Source organism: Ostrea edulis, chromosome 10 (assembly GCF_947568905.1).
Source record: "Ostrea edulis chromosome 10, xbOstEdul1.1, whole genome shotgun sequence".
Lineage (NCBI taxonomy): Eukaryota > Metazoa > Mollusca > Bivalvia > Ostreida > Ostreidae > Ostrea > Ostrea edulis.
In genome coordinates this window covers 26,517,293-26,542,473 of record NC_079173.1, presented here as the reverse complement: position 1 = coordinate 26,542,473, position 25,181 = coordinate 26,517,293, and the positions used below count along the sequence as shown (strand labels likewise).

General features: G+C 33.3%; 1 long non-coding RNA gene across 1 annotated transcript; it reads left to right on the top strand.

The window, feature by feature from the left end:
• The first annotated feature begins 992 nt into the window (after positions 1–992).
• LOC125667446 (uncharacterized) lies at positions 993–25,181 on the top strand. The gene is made up of 10 exons (XR_008799474.1): positions 993–1,064; positions 5,928–5,999; positions 16,580–16,749; positions 18,392–19,975; positions 20,498–20,597; positions 21,097–21,217; positions 22,685–22,894; positions 24,186–24,353; positions 24,596–24,801; positions 24,911–25,181. It is a non-coding gene; the product is annotated as an uncharacterized LOC125667446 (long non-coding RNA).

Here is a 25,181-nt window from a genome sequence, read left to right as displayed (position 1 = left end):
TATATTTATACTTTTGTCTATTGGAAAGACTCCACAAATACATTGAAGTTTTACATTGCATTGTTATGTATTTACAGATATTGGACAAAGTCTACTTGATGACTATAATTCTGCACCATACACTGGACACTTGTTTCAATTAGTACCATTTTGAAACGAATGAAAATCACATGCATGGAATTAAGTTAACACTAAGGAACTCCGTAACTGCATGTTTTAGGACAGTTAAAATAACATAAAACAATAGACAAACTGCTGAGTAGTAAGTGAAACATCTTATCTCAGAGAAGCTGGATTATATACAGTGAAGTGAGGTTTCAATTAGCACACAGTAAAAAAGGCCCCAAACAGGATTTGGGGTGTGTTCGATGTATACACAAAATAACAACATATTTATTTACATTACACACAAAATGAGAATTAGGGGACTTTGATGTGACAATTACTTTTCAACATTGGTTCACGTTATAGAGCAAAGTTGAATTCAAGGTGTTGCCATCCGTGCATCTATATAAACTATAAGTTGGGAATTTGTTTTGAGTCAATGAGAAATTACAAACCAAAATCATTCATACACATATGCGTTTGTTTATCAAATCAGTTGAGCAGATATCATGCACATGTGATAATGGAATATTTCTACATACATATAGGAAGTTGATGGTGACGGACCTTAATTTTTCTTAGCTGCCATAAACCTTATGTGTTCATTTACCATCAACGTCCCAAATCAATACAGAGATTCAAATATAAAAAGCAGATAGAGAATTATGTGATGTTCTTATTTCAAGTTGACTGGATGATTTCTGATTTAATGGAAAATATAATTATTAGATGAGAGACTGACCATTCGTGATAGATTAACATTACTTGTTTAAAACCAAATTTAGTGCAAATATCATGCTGCAGCAAATTCAATCAGTTTAGAAAATGATTTGTTTTCATTGGAACTTTGATCAATTAAGAGTAATTAGGAAATCTTTTTGATTCAGATATTTGGGGGCAAATCAAATAGCAACGTTACCAAATGGAATATTTGATGCATTGACGAAGCTAGAGATACTGTAAGTATATATATATATATATATATATATATATATACATAACAATTATTTGTATGCAGAGAAGGTGAAGATAATGAACAATGTCGAATAGTAATGAATCTGATATCTATAATAAGTAATGCAAAATTAAGAATTGAACAAACATCGACTCCTGGGAAATCCATACATGGGAACAGGTGTTTAAGAAGAGTAAGCATTCCCTATTGACCGACTAAGAATCCCCTGTCGACCGGGCACATCTACCATGAGCCCTATAAGCGGACTGATCCGCAGTCATTACCAGTGTGTAAAGAATGGCCTAACAATTAGTATGAAACACATTAGACATAATTTGACTCAACGGCAGATCGTATTGGTAAATTAGATCGTTATAACGAGCATATATAGAATTTGTTAAATGTTGAAATTAAATGAGACAGTTGAAACTCCTGTTATATCAACTTGTTTGTAAGAAGCCTGCCTTGAATAAAAAAGATTATAAGGAGAACAAGGTTTTGAGTATCGAATCAGTTGAGATATATAAACACTACATACAGTTGATTATGGAATACTGCTACATGTTATGTAGATATTGGAAGTTGATTGAGAAGCTGAAAGCAATCCGTGTGTAGTTAGTTTGCCGTTAAGATCTATTTTCAATAAAATATCTAAGTACGAAGCAGATGTAGAGGTATATGTGGTGTTTGTTTTATTTCAAGTTCATGTTCATGTGGAAATATCGAATCGACATATGAATGAAAATGATTTTCTTAATAGGTAAAACGTCGTCGATATATCTCAATGTAGAGTTGAAGGCCTAACAAATGTAGTTCTGACAAATTACTCGTGCATCTATATAAAAATATAAGTTGGGAATTTGTTTTAAGTCAATGCGATATTACAAACCAAATCGATCATACGTAGAACATGTTCTTGTTTATCAAATCAGTTGGGCGATGTATATATCATCCCACGTGATAATGGAATATTTCTACATCCATATAGGGAGATGGGTGCGGACCTTAGTTTTCCCTAGCTACCATAAACCTTATATGTTCGTTTACCGTTTAACGTATCAAATTAATAAAAATAAAGCTTCAGACATAAAACACAGATAGATGATCAATTGATGTTTTTATTTCGAGTTGACTGGATAATTTCTGATCAACACGTTTAAGGATGTTCTCTCCTGGTTTGATTTTATTTTCAGAAGTATCAAACTTTTTTGATAAACCATTTTAACTGATACATCCTTATCCGAAAGACATTTAAAAGATAAAAAGGAGTATGTTAGTGTGAACTTCAGAGAATTACAGCTTTTCAAAGTTGTCCCTTTGCTGAAACTTAATTTTTCATGAAAATCACCAATTTTCACAAGAAACACAATATAAAACAAATATTAAGGACATAATAATGTTGATTTTCTTTTATATTATAAAAGTAAGTATAATTGATTATTTCAATAACTTTCACATACAATATATGACCAATTCTACTAAAAATCAAGTATTAATTAACATAATTGTATAAATTATCACACAAATGTGAAGACCTATTTCAAAAAATTCAACCTAGGGAGAACATTTTTTTCGAACTTTTTTCTGAAATTACTAATGTAGATTTGAATCATATTTATGCTTAATTTAAATGAAAAAAATGTGTGGGATAGTGTGTATTGGAAGAAAGATTTGCACCATTTTGTGTCCCCACCCCCTTTCTTACACTGACATACATTCTAAACAATAACATTATACGATTTGTTATTAAATGTTTATTTTTCAATTCATATTTACAAATTCTATAAATGTATTTCATTATATGATACATAATCAGAAAACATAAATAATATAGACAATACTAATTCATTTATATCTATAGAATGTGTAAAACACAAATGCCCCCGCATCATAATTTTCTAATTTCCATCCAATGTGACCTTGATCTTTGACCTTCTGACCCCAAAACTGATAGGCATTTTTCCTTATTTGTATGTATCCATGTGTCCACAATTGGTTTGAATAGAATACAAAGTACTTGAATTATCCAGGAACTACATGTATATTGTATGCATGTACTTTTAACAGTCAACTTCCATGTGGCCATGAGGAAGAAATCTGCACTTCCTGGTATGGTTCTTCATGTGATGATAGTACAACTCATCCCTCTCACTGTAGTTACCAAATGGATGTAGCTAAAAAGCAAACATTGGACTCAATTTCTATCAATACTGTAAATTTTTAACAATAGAACAGAATATATCATTAGGTTTACCACCAGACTGCTAATACACCAACTTCAACTAACTCCAATTTTTGTCTAGCCAGGGATTATGTTTCAATGCCTTGTTCAACAAATTGTTACTCTAAAAGAATTTCTTATGCAAAATGTTATATATGAATTTGTTAGTGCATAAATGACTGTTTATGAAATATATGCTGAAATTCTAATCAGGATTTTTTTAATTGTGCATTTTCAATACCCTATAAACAAATTTTAACATTATAAAAACTTTTTGACAATTAAACTTTGGAGGAATGATTAAAATCATATTTTGATAAAATAATTCAATTTTCCAGAACTGATTAGAAACAAATTATCAATCTAGTAGCCCAAAAGAAACAGATCTATACATGTATATATAGTCAACAAAATTATCTTTTGTTTTAACTAATTTATACACGAATGGCGTGCCATAATTCTCTAGCTGGGAGACCCCCCCCCTCACTTTTTTTCCCTTTGTACTCTTTTTAATGAATTAAATTCGCTGTATACTTTGGCGATTGTCTTAAAACAATGATATAGATTACACTTTTTAATCAAAATGATGCTTCAATAATGATACATTGAACGTTAGGAGCGAGATTCACTCATGACCGACTTGGCGGGATTGGGAAAATCGCAGATCAATTTAGGTACAGATCTACATAGTTTATAGATTTTATTTTCACAAAAAAGTTCTTGTATATTGAAAAACTTATAAATTCATTCAACACTATATCAGCAACTCTGGTTCGGGTACTACATCGTTAAAATGCTTCCATTCTCCCCTCTCGTCCGACACTATGTACAGTACACGTACTGTGTCACCATGTGTGTGGTTATGGTTGCTTGTCTGTAATTTTCTTTGTCTTCCATTCACTTGTGAGAATATCGGATGCAGCCTGATCTATAACAGCCGTTTTACTTCTAACGAATTGCCCTATATGTTTCTGGACTGCTTTAGAATAGACTTTCCATGCGACATCGTAGTGTGCGTCTTGGAGCTCGAGTTTCTTTACAATCGTAACGTCATCATGAATGTCGTAAGATGAGGGAAAAGAAGAAAAAAATTGTCATGTTTCAATTAATTTTTGTTAGTTTATTAACATTACCTACAAATAAAAACACATTTTAATTTTCTACTGTGTGCATACAAAATAAAATACAGGCATTCCCAGATTTACGACTTTAAAAAGTATGACGACCCACTCGCGGTAAAATTACCACTACAGTACATTCTTAATGGACATTATTATTATTAGAAAATGGACAAATTGTTCATGATTAATTTGAACTATTTAAAGCCAAATTTAGTGCAAATACCATGCTTTCACGTATTGAATCATTTTAGACAATTATATATTTCATCATTGAAGCGTTGATCAATCAGTCACCACCAGTGTCTAGAGAATGGCCTGACAATTAGTATGAGAAACATTAGATATAATTTGACTCAACGGCGGATTGTATTGGTAAATTAGATCGTTATAACGAGCATAGAATTTGCGAAATATTGACTTTAAACGAGACTGTTTAAACTCTTGTAATATCAACTTGCAATTGTTTGTAAGAAGCATGCCTTGATAAAAAAAAAATATCATAAGGAGAACAAACTCTTGCGTATCGAATCAGTTGATATATATAAACATCATATACAGGTGATAATGGAATATTCTACATGTTATGTTTGGGAAGTTGATGGAGATGCTGAAGTAATTCAGTATGTCAACAGTTTGCCGTTAAGATCTATTTTCAATAAAATATCTAAGTACGAAGCGTATGTAGAGGTATATGTGGTGCTTTTTTTATTTCAAGTTCATGTGGAAATATCGAATCGACATATGAATGAAAATGATTGTGTTAATAGGTAAAACATCGATGATATATCTATATGTAGAGTTGAAGGCCTAACATATCGAATCGACATATCGAAATGCGCATATGGTGCATCAAAATTGGTACCGTATAAGTTTTACATGAATGTTATTTTTGTTAATATGTAAAACGTCGTCGATGTATCTAAATGTAAAATTGAAGGCCTAACAACTGTAGTTCTGACAAATTACTAGTCACTTTTCAACATTGTTTCTCATTATAATGCCAATTTGCATCTAAGGTGTTGCCATCCGTGCATCTATATAAACTATAAGTTGGGAATGTGTTTGAGTGAATGCGAAATTACAAACGAAATATATCATACGCAGAACATGTACTTGTTTATCAATCCAGTAGGGTGACGTAGATATCATCCCAGGTGATAGTGGAATATTTATACATACATATAGAAAGTTCATGGTGACGAACCTTAATTTTCCTTAGCTGTCATAAACCTTATGTATTCGTTTACCATTAATGTCCCAAATCAATAAAGAAATATATTCAAATATAAAATACAGATAGAGCATTGTGTGATGCTTTCATTTCGAGTTGACTGGATAATTTCTGATCAAGAAATTTAATGGAAAATATAATTTTTAGAAAATAGACAAAGCATTCATGATGGATGTAAATTACTTGTTTAGTGCGAATATCATGCTTTTGCATATTGAATCATTCTAGAAAATTATATATTTCATCCTTTGAGCGTTGATCAATGAAGATTAATCAGGAGTATTTTTTATTCAGAGACTTGGGTAACAATAACATAACAACGTTACCAAATGGAATCTTTGATGCATTGACGAAGCTACAGAAACTGTAAGTATATCTATATACATAATAATTATTTGTATGCAGAGGAGGTGAAGATAATGAAGACTATTGAACAGAGATGAACCTTATATGTATTATAAGCAATGCGAAATTAAGAATTGGAGAAACATGGACCCTGGGTAAACCAGACAAGGGAACATGTGTTTAAGAAGAGTAAGCATTCCCAATTGACCGACTAAGTATCCCCTGTCGACCGATCACATCCACCATGAGTTCTATAAGCGGAGTGATCCGTAGTCAACACCAATGTGTGAAGAATGACCTAACAATTAGTATGAAACACATTAGACATCATTTGACTCAACGGCAGATTGAAGTGGTAAATTAGATCGTTATAACGAGCATAGAATTTGCGAAATGTTGACTTTAATGGACACTGTTGAGACTCCTGTAATATCATTTTTTTTCAGTACCTTGCCTCGATTTAAAAAATTATCATAAGCATAACAATCTCTTGCGCATCGACTCAGTTCAGGGACATAAATACCTAATAAAAGTGATAATTGAATACTGCTAAATAGATATAAATCAAGGTTTACGATGGAGAAGCTAAAGTCATCGTGTTTGTCATCAGGTTGAGTGCTTAGTTTTCTTTTAAAATGTATGTTCAATAAAATTCCTAAGTACGATACAGAAGTAGTAGGCTATACGGTTTCTTTTAGTTCGACTTCACAATATATCGAAATGTCGATTGGAAGGTTAGGAAAGATAGTATTTGTCATGTAGAATTCTTTCAATAAATTCTACCTCATGAAAATATAAAACAGGTCAGCTAACAAAGGAGCACAATTTGTGTCCATTTGAATTCTAACAGACTGTTGGAAGACCTTGTCAACACAGACTACGGAGATGTCTTATCAGTGAGAAAATCCAACCTCTTTTTAAAATCAACTTCTGAGTACGTGTTTGCAGAGTCAGGGTGCTGTTGAACAAAAGAATTTCTTGATTGACTGATCAATAGAGATTAATTTCTCTCTTTTCCATACGAAAAATGTACCAAAATAAAAGTTTTACATCACACAGGGGATGCTTACTCCTCCTAGGCACCCGATCTCACCTCTGATTTGTCCAGGGTCCGTGTTTACCCAACTGTCTATTTTGTAATGCTTTGGTGGGTCACATTTTCAAACAACTTTGTATACAATGTATTCTAGACTGTGCATCTTTTTTTTCCATTATAGTTTGGAAACATATTGTTTTTACTCTGTTTCTTATCATTATTGTTATTATTATTTTTATTATTATTATTATTATTATGTTGCCCAACAAAGTTTGGGAGCATGTTGTTTTTACTCTGTTTCTTATTATTGTTCTGTGTATAGTCAGTTTTTAAATCGAGGTAAGCTATTGACAAACAAGTTGATGGTACAGGGATTTCAACAGTCTCGATTAAAGTCAGCATTTCGCAAATTCTATGGTCGTTATAACGATCTAGTTCGTCAATACAACCTCGCATTGGGTCAAATGCTCTCTGACGTGTTTCATACCGATTGTTAAGCCGTTCTTGGCACACTGAATTTGACTGTGGATAACTCCGTTTACCTGATCAGGATATAGGGCTCACGGCGGGTGTGACCGGTCAACAGGGGATGCTTACTCCTCCTAAGCACCTGATCACACCTCTGGTGTGTCCAGGGATCCGTGTTTGCCCAACTATCTATTTTGTATTGCTTGTAGGAGTTATGAGATTGATCACTGTTCGTTATCTTCACCTTGCATTATCATTATGATGTTCCCCAAACAAAGTTGGGAACATATTGTTTTTACTCTGTTTCTTATTAAGGTCTTCCGTTTCCAATTGAAGACCTTTTTCTTATTTTTATGTTTCTTGTCCTCTTTTTTCTTATTATTTTGATTATTGGTCTTTTTCTTCCCGATTTTGTGGACACGACTTCTTGGAAATGACTTGACAGATTTTCATCAAACTGTCAGGAAAGATGCACCATAAAATGAACTACATTCCTTTTCCTTTTTCGATATTTACTTCTGGTCGTTAATTACGTTCGATCTACCGTTTTTAAAAGATCATTTTGTTCAAGTGTTTTGTCATAAATGGTTTAAGATTGAATCTTGAAACTTTTAGAGATAATGTATCTCGACTTCTAGATGTGACATACGCATATAATTTTTTTCGGCCGTCGCTTCCGCTCGTCACCGGAAATGAATAAAGAAAACGTCAAATTTCAAAACTATGTGTCTAAAACGAAACTTGCATGGTATGATTAGGTCTCTTTCATAGTTTCAGAAATGTGATACTTGCCGGAAAAAATACTTACTGTTAAAAATAGTAACTTCCGGTTTATGGAGTAAAATGTTGAAAATTGGTCTTTCTTCGTCCCTATACATCTCGTGAATAAATCAAGTGTTTGATTTGATTTTCACATATACCATTGACATTATCTATTTCTAGAGTAACGTCAGTATTTTTTTTTTTTTTTTTTGAAAATTGACTTCCGTACGTGTGATATGTCCGAGTTTTGATTTAAAAAAAAGATTTTGTCGAGGCATTATTTCATAAACGTTCAAATATTTCATTTTGAAACTTTCAGAGATGATAGATCTTGACAGATGTGACATATGCATATGATTGTTTCTTGGCACACTATTTTTGACTACGAATAATTCCATTTACTTGATCAAGATATAGGGCTCACGGTGGGTGTGACCGGTCGACAGGGGGTGCTTACTCCTCCTATTCACCCGACCCCACCTCTGGTATATCCAGGGGTCCGTGTTTGCCCAACGCTCTGCTTTGTATTGCTTATAGGAGTTATAAGATTGATCACTGTTTGTTATCTTCGTCTTTCATTGTTTGAGATGTTATTTTGAGGCAGTTCACAATTACAATCCAAATAGATCATAAGGAAAAATTGCGTTAATGAAATGAATTAGTTGAGAGACACAGGTACGGTGACTAGGTGATAATTGAATATCGCAACATAGATATAGGAACTGATGATGGAGAACGTGAAAATATCCCATTTGCCATAATGTGTATGAGTTCAATTGCCATCAACGTCTCCGTTCTGTAAAGAAAAAAAAAACATCCAAATATAGAATAACATCTCTGTGGTGTTTTATTTTGGAACTCACTGTGTTATTTCTATTCAATATATGTATGAAAATTATATTTGTTAGAAAATAAATAAATGGTGGCCGATGGATCTAATTCCCATCTTTAAAGCCATATTTATGCGCTCGTGTATTAAATCAGTTTACATATTAATATATTTCATCATTGTAGTGTTGATCAATTAAACTTAATTAGTACATAAAACGTTAAAGAGTGGAATCATCGATACACTGACGAAACTATGAATATTGTAAGGATATCTATATATATACCGATTATTTGTATGACAATTCAATATTGTCGATGAGAGTAATTGTACGAAAAGTGTAAATTTGAAAATGGTGTTGATTTTTGTTACTTTACCCAATGAAAGGTGAAAATAACGAACAGTGATATATCTTATAATGAATGATGCAAAATTATGTAAGTTGCTCATATAAATTAATTCGTCTGAAGAAATTATTCTATCTGAGCTCTCATAAAATTGAATATATAATGGCATCTTTAAAAATATTTTGATTCAGTGATTACCTTCCTCCAAATTGTAATTCTAATGATATTGACCTGGAGATGTTCCTGACCCAAAAAACAAACAAACAACATAACCTGAAGATCTACTCCGACATCATACTTAATAGACATTGTGAACTTCCCTTGGGTTCAACATTGTAATTATGTTGTTAGTAAAATATAACTAAATATCAAAGTTTAACAACATTTTTTAAATGAAACAGTAAGCGATATTTTCCGAGAATATTCACAATGAATGGAAAAGTGAACATAACGAACAGTGATCAATCTCAATGTTCCTGTAACGAATACAAAATAGAAAAACATAAACAAGGACTCTTGAGCCTATATTTACTAAAGTTCGTAAACGTAAACGTAGCGTAAATCTAGATGTAGCGTACGTTTACGTGTGGGACAGTATTCACTAACAGTCGTAGACGTAGATTTACGTCAGAAATAAGCGTAACTCTACGTGTGCTATACTAGTACACGTAAGCTGATCGTAAATTTAAGAATAAAAAAAGCAAATGGCGACTTGTCATTTTTATCGATAATTTCTTGCGTAAAGACCTTACAAACCCTCTAGATGCATATAAGCTGGTTAGTAATACACAAATTAAATGTATTTATTCAGATTATCGTTTTCTTTGAGATCATCTGTGTGACAATTCTCAAAATTTTGAGCCCGATCTAATTTACCTTGTGGCGGATCTCAGTCTGATTTAAAATCAAACCTCCCACTTCGTTCGATATACGGACAGTCGCTGTCCGTATATCGAGCAAAGTGCGAAATTTGATTTTAATCAGACTGGGTCGATCTAACCTTGCCTTTAGAAATAATTTATTTTAGTCATGCAGGTTATTTAAAAAAAGAATATTTGCCATTTATCTTATTATATAGGGTAGGTCTAGCATCTTTCAGGGAAATACATTTTATTTATTTTTCCAAATATGGTAGAATTAATGTATATATATGCAATCAAACATGCAATGTTTTAGATTTGAAAAGAAGGGAGTCACTGTGTGTACAAGAATACATGGTGATTGACAGCTATAGAAAAACTATTTCTACTTATAGATATGTGATTTTTACTTTGTGGTTATAAACAAATATTGGTAGTCCAAATAACTATTTGTTACATTGTAACTTACACAACAGGGAAATGAGCCTCTAAATAAATATTTCTTAAAAAAAAGATATGCATTTCATTCCAAGAATACAATTTTGTGTAATTTGTTTCAAAGAGCAATTGTGATACCTACTAGTGTAGTCATGTGTAGACTTTCAATCTTTCAGAGTGCCATTTCCTTTAACTATAATCCTACAGGAGTCAAACCTTCATTGATAATGCATATATATATGAATCTTTCTACCATTCATAATTTGTATGTAATTGACCTTTATATGTGATCAGCTAGGTAAAAGTCTTTGCAGTGTATATTACCAAACTCCAAGGATGATGCGTTCAACATACATATTATTTTGTTGAAGTCCACCCCCCCCCCCCAATTTACAAAAATCTCACTGATAAAAGTTCATTCTGAAGGCTTCTCACATTAAACCGACATATGTACTAATGCTCCTCTTTACAAATTTTAACCCACCAGATAACTTTGTTGACAAATATTTAAGATTTATTTATTATGTCATCTTTTTAATATCAAGATGTTAAAATCATTCTAGAAATGGAAGTAATACATATACATGTCAATATCAATAACAACATGAAAATTCATCTAAAAATTTATCTATTAACAAATATAATTACATGTACATAATTGTATGCATAACAATGCATGTACATGTACTTAATATCTTAAACATGTATTGTAACAAATTATATTTTGCTGAATATCAAACTTTTTTTATTTTACTGTCAATTTTTAAATGTCCATATGATATAAATGAATAAATAAATATATAAGATGACATCAATGTAGCAGATGGACCATCAGCATGGATTGATCAGTGGGTAGAGTACCATACTACGGGTCATGGGTTAGATTCTCAATCCTGCCATATATTTTTGAATCATTCCTCTGCTCGTCCTTTTACACAATCAAGGCAATGGAAGATGAACATTTCTCGGTTTCGCAAAATATTTTTCAGGCCATTACAGCAATGTACCCATAGACCTAGAAAAATAATAGTATTACATTGATTTAAATAAACAACTGTCATTACACTGCAATCAAATTTCATAAGGCTTGAAAAATACATGCAACATAATTGTTAGTTAAATAAACTGTAAAATTGTGATAATACTGATTTTATTTACATTATATGTATCTACCGTACATCATATCTGGGAAGATATCATTAAGTATCACCTACAATTTCTAATTTTAATGATTTATAACCCAAGAGCCCATATTAAGAAAAAGATTTCAAATGACCCCAAGGTCAACTTTAGTATTTTTTCATTAACCATTCCCTTTGTAATGAAATTGGCTTCTTTCCAAACCAGAAAAAAATACTTTTTACCAAGAATGGTAAGTTTCAGTTAAGGTCATTCACGTTTATAAATAAAAGATAATTTTTTGTGATATTTCACTTGCATTCTATTTTCTTTCTACAAAATGCTCAGGTTTAATTTGTCTAGAGTTAACATATTTTGATAGTTCCTGATTGTGGCAAGTAAAAATGTAAAATCAGCTGATATGTACTGCAGTAAGGTATATGAATGTGACTTTACTGTAGCAAAGAAGGTGAGAAAACTCTTAAGCACAATTGAGTATTGAACCTGGTACCTTTGCACTGAGCTACTCAGGCTGACATATAATACATGGTAGTACAACATTATAAATTTAAAGGGGCATATTTGCTGTGAAAGTGATGGCAACCATTTTTATCTCTCAAAATATCCCAATGGCAAAGGAATATGTATTACTGACTAATAAAATATTTCTTTAGTAAAATAAAAAAACCAAACAACAGAAACCTAACAAGAGGCCCACAGGCCTTATCGGTCACCTGAATACTAGTGGAAAAGTATCATTACTTCCATGGACTATGAAATCTAGAAAAAATTTCCTGTTATAAATATCTAAGCTAATTATAATCTAATGTTCAGCAACAGTATAAAACAAGATGTTTTCTTAAAACTTCACATCCCTCAAAGTGCATACACTGATGAAAGGCTTTAAATGGGTGTATTCACATGAAAACATCAAAAGATATGACTAATTTCGACTCATCTTAAAGTCATAACCCTGGGTTGTGAAATTCACCATTTTTTTTTGTACATCCTTTTCTGCATTTATATTTTATACATTTTCAGCAAACTTACACATAAATACTATATACTAAGTTTGGCCCCACCCTGGGGTCAAAACCCTTACTCTGGGAGAAATCAAATTTACAATTTTGGTAAAAGACTACCTGCTCTATCCATTTAGTTTCAATTTAGTATCAATAGCATTAAAGCAGATGTAATTTAAGTGTTTTATACAACTGATTCGATATGCAAGAGCTTGTTCTGGGTATAGTCAGTTCTGAAATCGAGGTAAGCTACTGACAAACAAGTTGATGGTACAGGGATTTCAACAGTCTCGATTGAAGTCAGCATTTCGCAAATTCTATGGTCGTTATAACGATCTAGTTCGTCAATACAACCTCGCATTGGGTCAAATGCTGTCTGACGTGTTTCATACCGATTGTTAAGCCGTTCTTGGCACACTGAATTTGACTGCGGATAACTCCGTTTACCTGATCAGAATATGGGGCTCACGGCGGGTGTGACCGGTCAACAGGGGATGCTTTCTCCTCCTAGGCACCTGATCCCACCTCTAGTGTGTCCAGGGGTCTGTGTTTGCCCAACTATCTATTTTGTATTGCTTGTAGGAGTTATGAGATTGATCACTGTTCGTTATCTTCACCTTGCATACACATAAACACTATATAACAAGATTTACCCCGCCCTGGGGTCAAAACCCCTACCTCGGGGATCATAAAATTTACAATTTTGGTAGAGGCTTACCTGCTCTACATCACTATGCATTTAGTTTTTCTTATATATATGTGTTTCTTGATAAGAAGATTTTTGAAAATTGGTCCCCCTTGTCCCAATGATGCTTCATACCAAATTTGAAAAGAATTGGACTGGTAATTATTAAGAAGTTAAAAATGTTCAATTGTTAACGCACGACGAATGAAAACTAATTGCAATAGGTTACTGAGTAAACTCAGGTGACCTAATAAAAGTACATTTGATAACCGCTTTTAGTGTAAAGAAATATATAAGGAAGAATTATTGGCTTGCAAGATAATAATTATTTAAAGTAATTCCACCCTCCTGTGATGTCATCAGATTTTCCAAAATCAATGATTTGTTTAGATTTATGCATGATAGGAACATAAATTTTGTTGGAGTCTTTTCCTATGGTTATTGTAAAAAATCTTGTTAAAAATAAAATATTTCAAAAGTCTAAGTTATAGATGAATAATCAATGATACGTTTCAAAATATTGAATCCAAGGGCAATAACTCTGTTTCTATTGATTTCTTTATCAAGTCTATTATGCGATGATTTCCTTTATTTTTTACAGACATTTTGTATATTTTTGCGAAGATACAGTTTCATGTAATTGTTATGAATGCTGCTAGATTGTCATAACCAGTTTGTATGGAATTTTAATAACACTGTTCAAGGAAAATTGCAATTTTCTGACGGTGATATACGATTCTGTTTATGTACGTCTTACATCTTCAAAAGTGTGATGACCTAATTATTTTATTTGATAATTTGTTAGATTTAACTGTAATGAATGGAAATAAATACACATTTTAAACCTTTATCAGATAAAACTGCGAGTATGGAGTTACCTTAATCACCAAAATTACATATATTCATTTGCTTGCTTTGAGATTAAAAGGTGTTTCAAATAACTGAATACATGTGTTATTACTGATCAGAAATATATGATATAGAGCAATTTTTATTGAGTCTTGATTTAAAATTTTGGTGACAAAATTACAGCTATTATTTTGGAAATCATGCAAAAAAATTTAATATCGAGGAGATAAAAAATAATTTCAAAGAAACATAGTGTATGTCCTTAGATTGGTTAAATTTCTCTTTGCCAAAAAGGTGAAGATATGCTTAGACAGACAGGTACAAAACATGCAAAATGAACAAACTTTGATCATAAAAACTCATAAATTTATGTTCTTAAATCTTTGCCTAAGGATTTAACCATCAATGCATTACAAAAATCATTACATCATGTACCATAATTTGTTTTGGATTTTTTAAAACTTTGTAAGTACAGAAATGATTAAATGTGTACAAACAGTGGATATACTTACATCATATATATGTACTGTACATCTTGCATCCCAATCCTAACCCTGAGGCATCATGAAAAATCTTTCAGGAGAGGACATGAAGAGAAATGCATCTAAATCAAGGAATGCTACTGTTTGTTGGCAATTTATTTCTTGACCATCTTTATGATCCTTTGAAAAATAACAGAGGTCAGCTAACTTGGATATCTAGTGCATGTTACATGTATATCACACCTAATATCTCCAATTAATATATAGTCAATGTTATTCTACATTAAATAAATTAACACTGACTTCACACAGTTGTACAACTGTATTTGAATGCGATTTTGTGTCACAATATTTGCTGAAAGTTTTGCACATGGATGTGCACAAGCAATAATTGAAATGATGCTAAAAGAGACTGTAACTGTTCTCATCTGGTACCGAGTCCATTCACCCTATCTACCTGTTCGCCCAGAGTATATATTGTTAAAGCAATAATAATTTTCATATTTTATAACCATGCAATAGAGAGGCACGTACAAATCACACATTTTAGAATTAGTGCCTGTATATATAATGTATATTTTAGATTCATTTTTCACCAATATTCTTGTTTTTCTTTTTGCGAAATGATGTGAAAGCATGTGCGTACTTGTGTACAGGTAGCTATGCTACTGCTTTGATGTTGTCCCAGTCATGAAATTAAAAAAAAATGGGATAAATAATTTTGAATTTCAATTGTGGTATTGTCAAAACTTTGAAGTTACCATGTACACAAATGAGCTTGTGTCTTAATGTGTTAATAGTGGGCACATATTAAATTGTAAATAACTAACACATATGTGCTCACTATTTAGAAATTAAGATCCAGGCATTATAGCAGTTACATAGGTTGAGAACAAAATGAATAAGGGACTGTGATTTTGCCATTTGTGTCATGTACTGAATCCCCTTGAAGTCAATTTAACATTATTTAGGGGCCTAGTGACGAGTAGTCAGTGGTAAAACATTTAAGGTTATTACTACACAAACAACTTAACTTATTTGTCAGTCCATGCCGACTTCTTTTTGAACACCTACAACATCGCAGATCCATACACAAGTCAAATGCGTTAAATTTGATGAACCTTCCATTTGGATTTGTAAACAACACTGAATAACGGTACAGTTGATCGACATGCCGTTGGCAGGCATACGTATACGTTGAAATTCGTTGCTTTCTCACAAAGTTCTGTGTTCTTTTTCGTCATAATGCAGCACTTTTTACGCTTCGAAGTGAAAATAGCCACTGCGTACGCGTAAGTGCAATCGTACATCGTAAGTTACGTTTGTGGCTACGAACGGTTTTGTGAATACCATTTTATGAGTACGTAACTCTAATCTTAAGTTAGACGTAAATCCTACGTTTACGTTTACGTCTACGAACTTTAGTAAATATGGGTCCTGGCCATGTGGAGTTAGCTTTACTTCACCATTGTGTTATATCGTACCCACACACACATACATTGTATCTTGAATTGGTTTATAGTATATACACTTTCAAACGAATGTGGAATATATTACTCAATGAAAGGACACATATCATGATAATATTATCACTGCACCTCCCCCGGCAAATGCAACAAAGTATAGCAGTGTTTCAATTTTCTATCACATGGTTATAATACAATCTTGTCTCTTTCATCAATACACGATATTTGTCTTTTTCAGTGGATTATATGGAAACCCTCTAATTTGCAATTGTCCATTAGTCGACATTGTTCTCTTGGTGAAAAGAAGACGATTACAGTGGATTTCCCGTCCTTCCTGTCACAGCCCTGTGACTCTAAGAAAACCATTGCTGACGGACCTGAAACTCCAAGAAGTAATTTGTGATTCAGGTATAGCATTTACCCTCGGGAATACAGACACCGGTTTGGTCTCCACAACAAGTTTGTTCCCTGATATATTTCATCAATGTATATCAGTTCCACTGTTCGTTATCTTCACCGTTCATGTAACGTACTAATCTGAATACATGTAATCGTTGAATTCATATATCATAAACCATATATTCTAGAGTCTAATCCAACTATACGCGCTATAGAGACCATAATAAACTCAATATACATCATGCATCTCAAGTAGCTATTCACAATGCTAAGTACATCCAGCGTATATTGCAGGATATATCAGCTGTTGACCTGCTAAAGTGATTTTCATAGCGCAGTATGAGAATTCTATGCAACGCCTAATCTGACTGGTTAAGACAATCACTTGTCTCCCAAACATTATATATCCCCATCATGTTTCACCCCTTCGGTAGCCTCGTGCATTTTCCATACATTTTACGTCAAGGTAGACATATTATACTGTGATGTCACAATAAGGCCGAGTCATTCTATTTTCACAGTCCATAAGCTACAGAATGTGCGGGTCTCTGATACACAGTGAAATCGTCTGATTTTGGCTTATACAAAATCAAGCAAGTAAATCAGAATTCACGCAGAATAGAAATACATCACAGTATTCCTTTGTGTGTACCTACTAATACGTTGACGGCGCGGTGTTACCGTTAGGACGACCACAGCTACATACAATGTATAGATGACCTGGCTCCAATTTCGAATGCATCTTGTAGTCTTAGTTTGTTTCGGTATGATAATAATTTATTTAATGAATGCTCGGGAGATGTGAAGATTTGATCACCCAAGAAAAATAGGGTAAATAAATCTTTGTATCTCCCTCGCTACCATGCAATAAATTGTATAATGCTGATGGATTTTATGACGTCTTTTCATTGTTAGAAACATGAAAGGTAAACAACTTCATCTTGAGGGGGGGGGGGGGGGGTGTACGATATGTATGGGTACGCCTATATCAAAAGTGATGTGTATTTGTTAGAGCAATAAAACAAATTTATATCTAAAAAAGGATAGACTTTACCAAAAATTATATTACATATACTTAATCAATACAATTCCCAGGTTCGGTGATCAGTCGCGGTAGCCCAGTGGTAGAGAATTTACTTCATAAGCAGGGCGTCGTCAGGTCGGGTCCTACTCGTGCCATGGCTAAAAGTTAAACTAAAACACTAGCACTAACACTACACTAAAGAGACAAACTTTGAAGCTCTTTTCAAACAGCTGGTGAAGCATCACTATGAGTTAGAATTATACAACTATCAACAAAGGATGCTTACTCCTCCTAGACACCTGATTCCACCCACCTCTTGTGTGTTTAGAAGTCCGTGTTTGCCCTATTCTTACTTTTGCATTCTTTATTTGAGTTATGTAGATTTATCACTGTTCGGTATCTTCAATTTTCATAAATACAAACGAATCGAGTCAAAAGCTGATCTACAGGAGTTGCTTAAAAGAATTTGTGTTTTTCCTTTCATTCTGCGTTCTTGGTTATTAAGTACTGAGTGTCAAACCCCCGGAAGCCCAAGTTACTCTGAAATGAATCTTAGAAGTGGTTTCTTTCCTATCCACCTAAGAAATATCCATGCATCTTCGTATATGAATATCATTATCTATTTAGATTTCATCCCAGTTTCCACTGATGCAGAAACTGTCTTTTCGACAATAACCGGATTTGGCAAGTATTCAACATGTACCAAACATTTTGAACAATGTATACAACACTGATTTGTAAAGTAGCAATTTACAGTATACGTCAATGACACATGATGCATGAATTTATCAGCAATGAATGACATTGTATCTCTTGCCGCTAACATCATTGAAAACATCGATTTGAAATGGCTTTAAAGCTTGAAGAATTCCAATCCACGAGGTAAACTCCTTGTGTAGAGATTGGATTATTGTCCAATATCTAAACTGCCCTTGGCATCGGAAGTAAGTTTGTTATTTTATGTAGTTATTTACAAATAGTATGACATACCCTATCAATGCATATACATGCGCAGACATATATATGTACAGATACATCTCTAATGTTAACAATTTGTCCCACATACCATTGTGTACCGTGAGTAGGATCTAATTTGATGCGATTTCGAATGACTTTTAAACATTACAGACATCTGACATCTGTCTACATAATCAGATCTGTCTTGTTTGATATGCCGCTGATTAAGGTGTTGTCAGTAAAACGTGGAAACAGTCATCATTCTCATACAGCTGACAATACGAGTCAACTGAATCTTTGCATGATCCTGATTAATTGTAAAGTTGGTTTTTTTTTACCTGGGGTCAATTTGCACAACAATTTACTGTTAGTTATTGTCTCAAAAGTAGCATATCGTCATGTGATTAGGAAAAATGATGATACCTTTATACATTTCAAATAAATGTCCGTAATGTAATCTATATTATAAAACAGCAACAACTTTTTTCATTCATGTATTGAAATCCATCAAACGGACACACTGTATAAAATGAAAAGTGATCAATTAGAACAGCTCACAAATCAATAAAACCATGGAAGATTCACCAATGCACTGCTACCTAGAGACCGTAGTAGACATGCATCCCTGTCTTCAGCGCTGATGGGCCTTTATATCCATATATTCAACTCTGGTGTGTATTTATATTCCATTTGTCAATGATGGTGAGTAAAACTATTTTCTCTCTCTATGGAATAGGCTACTATATATAAAGCAAAACATCATTAATGTAACTATGTAAAAAGTTACACGTTTACTTGTTATGTACAAGTTCACCTTTTGTTTGGTGTCTATAAGGTATAATTTTACTCGGTATGTATTTATAATGTCATACCTTTTCTCGCTATATACATCGTATACGTTTACTTGTTATGTTCAAGTTCTACTTTTTCTTTAGTTATAAGTGTACTCGGTGTGTATAAGGCATGCGTTTACATCGCCTATACAAGTTATTCGTGTATTCTGTACGTCTGGAGAGATGAGGGATCGAATAAAAATCACATTATTTTCCTGTTTATTACACTTATTACAATGACGACAATAATCGCAAACATGGAATCCGGTAAGTTTTCAATATTATTTTATTGTTTATTTCTATTATCGTATTTGAACATTTCAGAAGATCAGAAAAGAAGATGTGACTGTTGGGTAAACAATGGCGTGGTCTGCTGTGGTTTTTTTTTTTCTTTGGATCGGTACCAGATACTGACGGGCGGGTTAGTGTTGCCGGTTTTTCATACCGTTTGTTACACCGTTCTTGATATACTGATTTTGCCTATGGATTGCTTTGCTTACATGGTCAAGATATAAGACACACGGCAGGTATCCTCGTACGCACCTGATCCTACTTCTGATGTTTCCAGTAGTCCGCGTTTGTCTTATTCTCAATTTTATATTCATCTGGGAAGCCAATCAATTCAGAAATAATACAACTGTATGAAAGTGAATGTATAAGCTATTTCTAGTCATTTATATTGTGGCCAAATTTCATTTTGCTAAAGCATAATACTAATTCATGCCTTTAAGTTCATGGTGACTTGATATCACGGAAGAAGTACACGTATTTTAGTTTAAAATCCACTTGTGGTGTCATTATATTATACAGATTTTCAGACAACTACATAACATTGTTCTGTTGAGTTGATTTTTATCATTTTCTGTATGTACAAATTTCAATATCTCTTTGTCACTATGGGAATTTACATTTAACCAAAATATCGTGAACATTTTCATTTCAGATTAAAATCCAGACACAGATGGGATTCGAGCATTCTACATTCCGCACATAATTCAGAAGCTCTATCCACTACGCCGCTGGCGTTGACGACATCTGTTGAAGTAATTAAACAGATGTTCTATATGAAAAAATATACAGCGTCCTTACTTATATAATATTAAGATGTATATTCATAATGCATAAAATAAATTCTCTGTCCTCTATAAGAGACGGGACTTTAAGTGGGTCAATATACTCGTACCGTTTAAATCCTTACAAACAATGTACCCTTCGAGGCCTCGGTCCCATTACTTTTATGGAATGGATAGGTACTCGGGCATAAACCTATACGTAAAAATACCGTCGTATGCTTTTTTTTTTCCTGTTAAAATACATTCCACTTTTCAGGATGTAAGAAATTGTCTTGTTACAAAGTTTCAATTTTTATTTAAACCAAAAATACGAGTATTTAATACCATTCAAAAATAATAAAAAGTATAATAGTATTAACATTTCTAAAATAATATACCACCCTGTCTATGGTTCAAAGATATCAGACAACTGGCTATCAAAATCAATCGATGTGTTGTCAGACATAATTCTATACTGATTTACTTATAGCATAACCTGTTTGGAAGATACGGAATCACTTCAAATTCTGCTGATTACACCATCCCCAAATATATTTCAAGGACAATATGTTGAGAAGGGTGTAAAAATGATGAATACTGGATAGCACGAGGTAAATTGAGCACCAATTTAAGGAAGGAAAATGGATGTTTTAAGATTTTATATGAAACTGGCGAAATACTGAGGATTTGAATTTGAGACTATGTTACAATATGTTGGAGTCATAGAATATATTTATTTCTCGAGTCTCCTTTACATCTGGCCACTACTTTTCTGATTATGAATTACTTGTCTGAAATTTTCTCGCGAAATATGTGATGTTATTAAACAGTCAAAAAGTAAACTCTAAATACAAAACATAACTACAAGGCTTGCGACTTCATCTTTACATGCAATTAATGTCAAATCTTAATATACAACCCACATTATATATACGATACATGGTCAATATTTAAGTATTGTAAATAACAATTTAATGCAAGGTGAAGATAACGAACAGTGATCAATCTCCTAACTCCTACAAGCAATACAAAATAGATAGTTGGGCAAACACGGACCCCTGGACACACCAGAGGTGGGATCCGGTGCCTAGGAGGAGAAAGCATCTCCTGTTGACCGGTCACACCCGCCGTGAGCTCCATATCCTGATCAGGTAAACGGAGTTATCCGCAGTCAAATCAGTGTGCCAAGAACGGCTTAACAATCGTATGAAACACGTCAGACAGCATTTGACCCAATGCGAGGTTGTGTTGACGAACTAGATCGTTATAACGACCATAGAATTTGCGAAATGCTGACTTCAATCGAGACTGTTGAAATCCCTGTACCATCAACTTGTTTGTTAGTAGCATACCTCGATTTAAAAACTGACTATACCCAGAACAAGCTCTTGCATATCGAATCAGTTGATATATATAAACACCATATGCAGGTGATAATGGAATATTGCTACATAAATGTGGGAAGTTGACGATGGAAAAGCTGAAATCATCCCGTTAGTCATACAGTTGAGTTGTCAGTTTGCCGTTAATGTCTACTACAAATATCTAAGTATGAAGCAGAAGTGGACGACTCTGTGGTGTCCTTTATTTCGAGCTCACAGGGATATATCAAATCGACATATGAATGAAAGCTATTAATAGCTGTTAATAGCTGTTAATTAAAAGCTGTTAATAGACAAAACGTTATCGATATATCTAAATGTCGAATTGAAGGTCACAGCGAGAGATTTTTTCTTCTCACGTAGAAGTTTTTGAATAAATTCTGCTTCATATGAATATAAAAACAGGTCAGCTAACAAAGGAGCACAATTCGTTTGTATGCAAATTCACAAAAAATCCTTTCCTCTTCTTGAAATCACCATTTATTTCGTACATCTATGTGGTATTCACAACAACACCTCACTCATCTTGCTTAACAGTTCTATAACATAAGGAGCAGTATTAAATCCACATTATTTTAACTATGAGACCACAATAATGTTGATTTTAAAACGGCTTCTAATACAGGGAAATGAGATGGTACAATGAAATGAAATGTGCTATATTGACTGCACCAAATTGTTCCTTCTTTGTTACAGATAAGCATTATATCAACAGTAAGAGAAGGAGCAATATCGCCATTTGATGATTTGCCCACTGGACATACCACGACTGCCACTCCAGTTCACTCGGCTGTACATTGAATTAGTATTGGCTTCGGCTGGAGGGAGAGCTTAGACTGTGATGGACTGGTGTCGCACTCTGTTACTCTTATCCGTTAACCACGTATCATTCCGAGGAATGACAATGTAAGCTTTCCAGTCTCCGTAGCTACAGAAGACATAGTGCCTATCTATATGATACTTGCTTTTTTCCGTTACATATTGCTTGTTGTTATTTACTACTAAATGTGACAAACATGAATAGGGTAACTTATTAAGAAGATCACAAAGGCTTTAGATATGAAAAATATTTTTAAAACATTTTAATTGAATCCAATTTGTAGTTGATTTTAGATCTTTACGTTTGAAATATCAAATTTAATTCAATTGTTTTAACTAATATTATGGATGCAAGACAACATCATCTGAATTAATATCAATTAAGATCAGAAAAGTGTAGGTCCATTATGAGCACATCAGTTTTTCGAAACCAGCTCATTACAGCCCAATCCCAAATGTGACAGAAAAAACTTCTGATTGTTAGAGAACCACATGCATTTGTTATCAGTCTGCAATACATCAATGGCTTGGTTTGTTGGAAAGTGTTCAATGAATCCACCATGTAATTTAAATTTTAAAAGTTGGCTTATTTTAGTTGGGTTTGCTAAAACGCGGTATTTCTTTTGGGTTTAACACATTCGCATGAACTTTCACTTTGCATGAATCGATCACAGAGGCAAACCATTTACAAACACCACATCCGTTTGCTTTAAATTTTATATGATATATGATTATGCATATCAAGTATTTGAAGTATAATCAGATTTCAATTTCAATTATATTAAGAATATCTAGCTTAATCAAACACATTTTCGTTTTAAAAAACCTGTGCTTGGAGAAAAATTGTTGAGGACATGAATTATCTTTATAGATCTAGTTAAGCAAAGGGGGGGGGGGTCGTTTTAATTGGATGGGCTTTTTAAAACTTTTGTCGAGTTGGTGGCCAGAAAAAAAAATGTACTAAACTTTGAAAAATTGAATTCTATTCTAGTCTTTTTCGGACTTAGGTTTTTGTAGGTTTATTCTTTTTTCTTAATCTATCTATTTTTTTTCTTTTGTTGTTTTTGTGGATTTGAGTTTTTTGATGACGACCTACCATCACAAGCCGTCAATTATCCGGTATGAGTTTTGGCATCACCCATTTTCATTTTCGTAGAATCCATGTAAGAAACCGTACTGGAATTTAAAAAAATGCATTTGAGTTTTTTTCCTGATTATGCAAGTCTAAAACATTTAAACAACGGTGTTGATGATTGTGCAGGTGTCACTTATTGCACGGAACTTAGATTTTAGCCACACTTGTATATGTTGTCCGTATTTAATGTGATTTATATCATTTTTATTTTTAAAAGCACATGCTAACATTGATATTTCAAAGGATGATCAGAACTCGTCAGTACCTCCGCAACTAGTAGGATTCAGAAGTATTCATAGAGTTTTTCACCCCAATCTCAAATGATGTGGTTGATGCAGAACCCGCATTCCTTATGGTGAACTGAAACTACTTCAAGTGAAAAGTGCCACAGGATGACAAAACTTTCTCATGGTATTTAGCCTCAGTTCGTCTCTTTCAATTGATCATTGATTTTCGTTCAGAACTCGTTCGTTTTAAATGACCAGAAAAATAACAATCACCATATCATTGTAAACCATTAGCAATGCTAATCAATAATATACGGAGGAAACACCTGATCAGTTCAAACACAGTAAACTCATTTACTAAATATCTGCATGGCAATTGATTGATTGTAAATTGTTTAATGTCCATCTTGAGAATTTCTTACTCAGATGGAGACGTCAACAATGCCGGTGAAGGGCTTCAAAATTTAGGCCTATGATTGGAGCTTACAACCTTTGAGCAGGGGGTCTTTATTCTGCCACACCTGCTGTGACACAGGGCCTCGGATTTTGTTGTCTTATCCGAAGGACCGCCCCATTTAGTCGCCTCTTACGACAAGCAGGAATACTGAGGACCTATTCTAACCCGGATCACGGTACAATTTATGATTGCAGATATCATAGAACCATACATCGTTTCATTTTATTGAATACATCAATGAGTAGTTTTAAAATCAATACATTGACTGTTGCAATACATTACAGGAGGTGTATCGTCCATAATCAGATCCACAAAAATTCCACAGGAAACCAACCAACAGGACGGACACAGAATTGTGTACACTCGATTTAAGATGCAGATATTGAATTTAATTTCTATCAATATGTTGATGAGTTTATACATGTGATAACTAAGTGATGATACACAATATACTGTCTGTCATCGTAAATAAATGATAACATACGTGTTGTAATAATCTGTGGTCAACTGACGAGAAAATTACGTTTTGTTTGAATAAAATATTTTATTTAGGCA